General features: G+C 43.6%; 1 pseudogene; it reads right to left on the bottom strand.

Moving 5' to 3' along the window:
• Positions 1-7,717: 7,717 nt before the first annotated feature.
• Positions 7,718-7,942, bottom strand: LOC117352776 (annotated as a pseudogene).
• Positions 7,943-9,004: the final 1,062 nt, after the last annotated feature.

The following is a 9,004-nucleotide window of genomic DNA, read 5'->3' as shown; positions in this document are numbered from 1 at the left end:
ACCTCTCCAAAATCAGAGTTCTGCTCCATGCTAGTTGGAGAACTGCTGCACTGATCAGCTCTCTTTATCTTCAGGGCTAAGTTCCTCTGCTTTCTAGCTGGAACAAGGCTAGCTGTAGTGCTGGGCTTGTGACAGTCTATAGGAAGTCTCCAACTAAGAAAGCTGAAACTGCATTGAAATGAAGCAAAAACTACACTTAGACCACCTTTTCCTTTGCCTACATTTTCCACGCTGTTTAGACGCCTTCTGCCGCCTAACTAGCGTCTATGGGGTGCCTATCCTTAACCACGCTGATGTTACGCCTAAGTCTACAAACTTAGACACGACTATTCCCTAAATATGCATCTATCTCGCATCTGTGTTCTAAGAATGCCTAATCGACGCCTAACTCCGTCTAAGTCCCCATTAACGCTTGTTAAGACCCTTAAATCGCTCATTATCCACTTAAATCGGACACCTAAAGCACGCCTAAAGTTATGCACACTTTACAGAAATAGGGCCTAAATGCTCCAATGCTGCTCTGAAGCTCATAGAATTTAGCCCCTCTACTGCTGCTTAGTAAAAGAGAGTCTTAGTTACACATACATCTCAAAATAGCGTACAATTTTGTGTGTGATAATTTGAGTGCCATTTATTTAATCTAAAGAAAAAGGTTTTGGTATTGCAGTTACAGGGTCTGTTTGATATAGAATTGTATTCAGCTTCTTTTTTTGGTTACCTTTAATTATCCACTCCTCTAACTTCCAGAAGTATTGATAAGTCATTTAGATCAGTGGTTCCCAACCCTGTCCTGGAGGACCACCAGGCCAGTCGGGTTTTCAGGATAGCCCTAATGAATATGCATGGAGCAGGTTTGCATGCCTGACACTTCCATTATATGCTGATCTCTCTCATGCATATTCATTAGGGCTATCCTGAAAACCTGACTGGCCTGGTGGTCCTCCAGGACAGGATTGGGAACCACTGATTTAGATTACCGTAATGCTATTTGGGGTTACCAAAAAACTTGCTAGGGAGATTACAAAATTAGCAGTTAATTCTGATTTTACATCTGTAGGAAGTGGCACCTCTTTTATGGCTTTAACGTTTTCCAGGTCTGCTTTCAAGTGAAGACATGATATATCCATGGAAGTGGAACTACAGTTTCACCAGCCTGCATAAATCCATTAGGGCTAAGAGTTTATTATCATGGCCATGCTGTGCTTCCTCATCAGAGTCACCACAACTAGTAATGAGAATGTCACCTGCTATTGACTTAATGCCACTGAGCCTAACCAAACATTCATGCTACAGAGGCTCCAAATAATAGTTTGAACCATCTTTACCTGCCCCCTGGGTCCAGAGCATGAGACTGCTTTTCTAATTTACCATGCACTGGAGGAGTGCGTCATGTGTATGAACAAGTATAAACAAATAAGGTTTGGGCAACTTTCAGTATATAAAACATCTTTAAGTTTTGGCATAATGCAGTGAGATCTCAGTGCAAGGTATAGAAACTTTGCATCCACAAAGTCTGTTTTTCAGACCTTTTTTTTTCACTGTAACCATTTTGCTGATCCAATCAGTTGTTTCAGTCGAAGATGTGATATAGACATCCACATCATGCTTTCCTTTTTTTTTTTTAATTCTTTATTGATTTTCAAAACTTAAATAGTGCAATACAACAAATGTAACATATAATAATACAATCAAGCACATTCAACTTACCCATGTTCTTAATCAACCATTTTCCCCCACCCAATGATTATTCAATAAAACACAAAAACATAGATTACCGCAAAAAACCATACCCTATTCTAATTGATATCTTCCCATCCATTCACCCACCCCCAAATGTAAGTACCCTAAAACAAAACTAAGACAGAAATAATGCCCCCCCCCCACACACACACACACCCTCCCACCCTTCCCTGGATGTGTACCTAAATAAACAAAAAACTGACTCACATAGTAACATAGTAACATAGTAGATGACGGCAGATAAAGACCCGAATGGTCCATCCAGTCTGCCCAACCTGATTCAATTTAAATTTTTTTTTTTTTTTTTTTTTTTTAATTTTTCTTCTTAGCTATTTCTGGGCAAGACTCCAAAGCTTTACCTGGTACTGTGCTTGGGTTCCAACTGCCAAAATCTCTGTTAAGACTTACTCCAGCCCATCTACACCCTCCCAGCCATTGAAGCCCTCCCCTGCCCATCCTCCACCAAACGGCCATACACAGACACAGACCGTGCAAGTCTGCCCAGTAACTGGCCTAGTTCAATATTTAATATTATTTTCTGATTCTAAATCTTCTGTGTTCATCCCACGCTTTTTTGAACTCAGTCACAGTTTTACTCTCCACCACCTCTCTCGGGAGCACATTCCAGGCATCCACTACCCTCTCCGTAAAGTAGAATTTCCTAACATTGCCCATGAATCTACCACCCCTCAACCTCAAATTATGTCCTCTGGTTTTACCATTTTCCTTTCTCTGGAAAAGATTTTGTTCTACGTTAATACCCTTCAAGTATTTGAACGTCTGAATCATATCTCCCCTGTCTCTCCTTTCCTCTAGGGTATACATATTTAGGGCTCCCAGTCTCTCCTCATACGTCTTCTGGCGCAAGCCTCCTATCATTTTCGTTGCCCTCCTCTGGACCGCCTCAAGTCTTCCTACGTCTTTCACCAGATACGGTCTCCAAAACTGAACACAGTACTCCAAATGGGGCCTCACCAATGACCTGTACAGGGGCATCAACACCTTCTTCCTTCTACTGACTACGCCTCTCTTTATACAGCCCAGCATCCTTCTGGCAGCAGCCACTGCCTTGTCACACTGTTTTTTCGCCTTTAGATCTTCGGACACTATCACCCCAAGGTCCCTCTCCCCGTCCGTGCATATCAGCTTCTCTCCTCCCAGCATATACGGTTCCTTCCTATTATTAATCCCCAAATGCATTACTCTGCATTTCTTTGCATTGAATTTTAGTTGCCAGGCATTAGACCATTCCTCTAACTTTTGCAGATCCTTTTTCATATTTTCCACTCCCTCTTCGGTGTCTACTCTGTTACAAATCTTGGTATCATCTGCAAAAAGGCACACTTTTCCTTCTAACCCTTCAGCAATGTCACTCACATACATATTGAACAGGATTGGCCCCAGCACCGAACTCTGAGGGACTCCACTAGTCACCTTTCCTTCCTTCGAGCGACTTCCATTAACCACCACCCTCTGGCGTCTGTCCGACAGCCAGTTTCTGACCCAGTTCACCACTTTGGGTCCTAACTTCAGCCCTTCAAGTTTGTTCAACAGCCTCCTATGAGGAACTGTATCAAAGGCTTTGCTGAAATCCAAGTAAATTACATCTAGCATATGTCCTCGATCCAGCTCTCTGGTCACCCAATCAAAAAATTCAATCAGGTTCGTTTGGCACGATTTACTTTTTGTAAAGCCATGTTGCCTCAGATCCTGTAACCTATTAAATTCAAGGAAGCACACTATCCTTTCTTTCAGCAACACTTCCATTATTTTTCCAACAACTGAAGTGAGGCTCACCGGCCTGTAGTTTCCTGCTTCATCCCTGTTACCACTTTTATGAATAGGGACCACATCCGCTCTCCTCCAATCCCCAGGAATCACTCCCGTCTCCAGAGATTTGTTGAACAAGTCTTTAATAGGACTCGCCAGAACCTCTCTGAGCTCCCTTAGTATCCTGGGATGGATACCGTCTGGTCCCATCGCTTTGTCCACCTTCAGTTTTTCAAGTTGCTCATAAACACCCTCCTCCGTGAACGGCGCAGAATCTACTCCATTTTCTCGTGTAACTTTGCCAGACAATCTCGGTCCTTCTCCAGGATTTTCTTCTGTGAACATAGAACAGAAGTATTTGTTTAGCACATTTGCTTTCTCCTCATCACTCTCCACATATTTGTTCCCAGCATCTTTTAGCCTAGCAATTCCATTTTTTATCTTCCTCCTTTCACTAATATATCTGAAAAAATTTTTATCTCCCTTTTTTACAATTTTAGCCATTTGTTCTTCCGCCTGTGCCTTCGCCAAACGTATCTCTCTCTTGGCTTCTTTCAGTTTCACCCTGTAGTCCTTTCTGCTCTCCTCTTCTTGGGTTTTTTTATATTTCATGAACGCCAACTCTTTCGCCTTTATTTTCTCAGCCACTAGGTTGGAGAACCATATCGGCTTCCTTTTTCTCTTGTTTTTATTGATTTTCTTCACATAAAGGTCCGTAGCCATTTTTATCGCTCCTTTCAGCTTAGACCACTGTCTTTCCACTTCTCTTATGTCCTCCCATCCTAACAGTTCTTTCTTCAGGTACTTTCCCATTGCATTAAAGTCCGTACGTTTGAAATCTAGGACTTTAAGTATCGTGCGGCCGCTCTCCACTTTAGCCGTTATATCAAACCAAACCGTTTGATGATCGCTACTACCCAGGTGAGCACCCACTCGAACATTAGAGATACTCTCTCCATTTGTGAGGACCAGATCCAATATCGATTTTTCCCTTGTGGGTTCCGTCACCATTTGTCTGAGCAGAGCCTCTTGAAAGGCATCACATCAATAATCAATTATAAAGAGGTAACATAAGATATCAATGGACCCATATCAATTTAAATATATTACCATGTCCCAAATTATCAGCGTTCATCTCTTCAAATCTATAAGGAGCAAAGACTTGCCCACCAGAATGAAAAATTTTAAAAATCATAATTCTTCCAATTTTGGGTGATCATCTGGATGGCTATCCCAGTCATTATAAGGAAAAGACGACCTTTATATTGATCTATAATGGACTAAACATAATATTGTAACGCAAATGACCGCCTCATACGATAGTGGAATTGATGATTCCAAAATATTATTAATTCTACCCCATATTGACCTCCAAAAGTTAAGTATCAAAGGATGCATCATGCTTTTCTAACCAGACTTTCAGTTCTGGATCTATAGCAATTAGCACATAGCGTAGAGTATGTTGTACTAGTGAAACATTGAGATCAAGTTCAAAATTGACTTCTCCTGTAACAGACTCCACTGAGCCATGAAAAACATCATCATAGCACCAACTAGTACTAATTAGATGCAGCTTTGACAGTGGCCTGGTGCACTGATATTCTATGTGATTCAGCTTCACAGTTCAAGGTGCTCACATATCAAACCATGGTTTCTGATTTGTTTTCACCGTGTCCAATTCAAGCTCATGAGTATATCCACGAATGCTACATTGGGTTTGAAAAAGTCCCAAGGATGGCATGAACTCCCCTGAATATAACTTCAGTTTGATGCTGCAGGGCTGCCCTCTGTGCCAACCTCATTTTTTTTTTCTTTTAGACATAAGTTGCTACATGCAGCTCAGGAGCATTGCCGTGCTGGTGCTTCGGGGCAGGAGAAAGAAAGGAATTGAGAGTGTGTTAGACAAGGTTTCTAACACACTTTCAATTAACCAGAAAAAGCAGTTATCCGGTATCCACCAATCCCCATGGGTGCCAGATAACTGAGATTCTACTGTACTAGTATTATCTATAATAATAAAACCCTAAGCAGGCATGCGCACTCCTATTTGTGTGTTCCGTGATCCGTATGTCCATGGCAGGTAGGAGTGCGTATGCGCACTTCGAATCCCCCCTCACTCACTGTAAGGCAGAGTTTGTCGTCGTCGCTCTCCCCCCCCCCCCCCCGCGCACCCCTCCCCAGTGCACCCGAACCTCTGTTGACTAGATGAACAAAAGGACAAAAATGAAGCTCAGATTGAATAATATGGCACAACCTTGTCACTTGTATTCTGGGGCAACATGTTTATTGTTTATTGAAAGCTTCAATACCACTACTAATGACTGGGGAGTCAATTCAGAGTGGTTTACATGAGCTTCTGCAATGGTGTTACAATACACGAGCTTCTGTAAAGGTGTTACAATACATAATTAGCGTTTTCTGAGATGGATTCAATACACATTTATATCATAATCAATCATCCTACGTATATACACATATAATACTAGTATATTATATAATATAGTATACTATCTTTAAGCCCGTTACATTAACCCTCCCACCGCTAAGTCCGGCAATGGGAGGTTCCCTCAACAGGAAGCGTCGGGTTGAATTCAAATGCTCCCGGTAGGTCGGAAGGGGGTGGAGCAGGCTCGCACACTCGGCGGGGACAGGGCAGGAATGAGGATCCCTGCAGGAGCCAGCCCAATGGCTGGAGTTCTCCGCTGAGTCCGGTGAGGAGTGGTTCCCTCAACAGGAAGCGTTGGGTCGAATTCAAATACTCCTGGCAGGTCGGGAGGGGGCAGAGCAGGCTTGCACGCCCAGTGGGGACAGGGCAGGAACGAGACTCCCTGCAGGAGCCGGCCCGATGGCTGGAGATCGCTGGACTGGACAGGGGGAGCAGGCAAGGGGTGCTGCAGTACAGGAGGAGCAGGGAAGAGATGGTGCTGGACAGGGGGGGAGGTAACAGGAAGGGAGGCCTACTGCTGGACAGGGGGAGCATGGAAGAGGTGCTGTTAGATGGGGGGGTGGAGATAACAGAAAGGGAGGCCTACTGCTGGATAGGGGAAGCAGGGAAGAGGTGCTGCTAGACGGAGGAGAGGTAAAAGGAAGGGAGAAGACCTACTGCCGGACAGGGGGAGAATGAATGGGTACTGCTGGACAGGGGGAGACTTAAAAAGAAGGGAGAAGGGCTCCTGCTGCACAGGGGGAGCATGGAAGGGGTGCTGCAGGACAGGGGGGAGGTAAAAGGAAGGGAGAAGGGCTATTGCTGGACAGGGGGAGCAGGCAAGGGGTGGTGGTGGACAGCCGAGGAAAGAGAGAGACAGAAAGTGGCCAGGGAGAGAAAAAGAAAGAAAGAAAGACAGACACACACATATTCTAGCACCCGTTAATGTAACGGGCTTAAAGATAGTATACTATATTATATAATATACTAGTATTATATGTGTATATACGTAGGATGATTGATTATGATATAAATGTGTATTGAATCCATCTCAGAAAACGCTAATTATGTATTGTAACACCTTTACAGAAGCTCGTGTATTGTAACACCATTGCAGAAGCTCATGTAAACCACTCTGAATTGACTCCCCAGTCATTAGTAGTGGTATTGAAGCTTTCAATAAACAATAAACATGTTGCCCCAGAATACAAGTGACAAGGTTGTGCCATATTATTCAATCTGAGCTTCATTTTTGTCCTTTTGTTCATCTAGTGCCAGGACACTCTTTTGACAAAATTGCATCAGTACTCTTTGAGGTAAACAGAAAAGAAAAAACAAATTAAATAAATAAGTACATATATGACTGGGGAGTCAATTCGGAGCGGTTTACATGAGCTTCTGTAAAGGTGTTACAATACAGACTTAACATTCTTTCATGCAGCTTAATGCAGTGTTTTGCTTCTTACTTGATAGGTTCAACCTTGCAAATAATTTGGGCTATCACTGAAGCGACATATTTTTCCATATCCTGGACAGTGGGGGTTTTTCACTCACATTTGCACATGTGTATTGCCACAGTACATATCTGCTGCAGATTTGGTTGCAGGTGGGTCGCTCTGCTGTTGCTTGTTGCAGTAGCCATCCACACTTTGCTGATGCATGTCTGTTTCATTAGTGCTGTCAGCCTGCCGATCTTGTTCTATAGTTCTCAGTTGTATGTGTGAGTTCTGCAGTATGACATGGCTCAATAGCTGTATTCATAGTCAAGTCACTTCTCAAAAGAGGCAGCAATGTGTGCCAAGCAATGTGTAGCAACGCCAAGAACTATTTCATCCTGAATAAATTCATGTTTCACTGGGTCATACTCATATGTTACTGCTTTTTTTTTTCAGACATGTGATAAAGTTGTCAGTGGATTCACCCTCTCCCTGTTTGCAGCTACTAAAAATATTAAACTGATAAGAACAGATACTACACTTGATCTCAGCCAAAAGGCTGAGAAGCTACTAAGAATATTAAATATTTGGTTGTCTGAAACAGACTTCTAATGCAACTATGATAACTTTGGTATCCTTCCTCTGCTCATCTGTGAGGTTCACTTAAAAACAATGCTGCATTCAGAATCCATTACCCTTCTCAGCATAGCTGCCTGCACTTCAGCTGGTTTCTCATGTGCTAGAGATTAGTCTTCAAACTTTGCTCTGAAACTCAATTGCCACTTAAGTCACCAGTGACCTTCATGCTCTCCGAGGATGGAATGCTGTTAGCAGCAGCCATGATGCTATAATGCTTTTTGTGCTTCTGAAGCAAAGGTAGAACATGTGCAATCTCAACACAGCCCAGCATGTGTCTCCCTTCCCTCCACCCGCCCCAGGTCTGGTGTCTTCCCCTTCACCCTGCTTCTTGGCGTTGCTGTCTTCTGACCTTCCAGCACCACCACAGAAAGGCAACCCCGTCACCAGCTAGCCTCAGAAGCTTTCCTTCTGTGTTATCCTGCCTAAGCGGATACAGGAACTGAAGATTTCTGAGCCTGTCAGTGCTGAGGCTGCCTTGATTCTGCAGCAGTGCTGGGGTGGCAGGGAGAAAAGGGGAAAACTCCAGACAAGTGGGCAGGTAGAGAGAAGAGAGACAGATGCTGGGCTGCACAGCAGGGAGGGGGAGGAAAGAAATATCGGACCACATGGGGGGAAGGAGAGAACTACCAGACCGTGTGTGCATGTGCGTCTGAGTGGAAAAAAAGATGTACTTGGGGATGGTATGGGGCAAGGGGCCCTGTCAACCACCCCTGTTTCCCTTGCCTAAGACCAGCCCTGAGCACCCAAAAAAATATGAAAGACTGCTTGGATCAGAAGGAAACAGAGGGCTATGAGCTAGTAAGTAATAGTGTTGGCTCTTGCACTTATGGGTGGGGATGGAGGAGATTAATTGTGAGTATGGGTGGTACAGGTATAGGTAGGTATGAGTTAGAATCCAGTAGGTACAAGCGATGATGGATGAAATTTCTGTCCCCATTCAACTCTCTAGCTCTGCATGTGTAAAAGAGACCAGGTATTCTCATAGCATCGATTG

The sequence above is a fragment of the Geotrypetes seraphini genome, chromosome 1 (genome assembly GCF_902459505.1).
Source record: "Geotrypetes seraphini chromosome 1, aGeoSer1.1, whole genome shotgun sequence".
Taxonomy (NCBI): Eukaryota; Metazoa; Chordata; class Amphibia; order Gymnophiona; family Dermophiidae; genus Geotrypetes; species Geotrypetes seraphini.
This window is presented reverse-complemented; position numbering and strand designations above follow the sequence as displayed.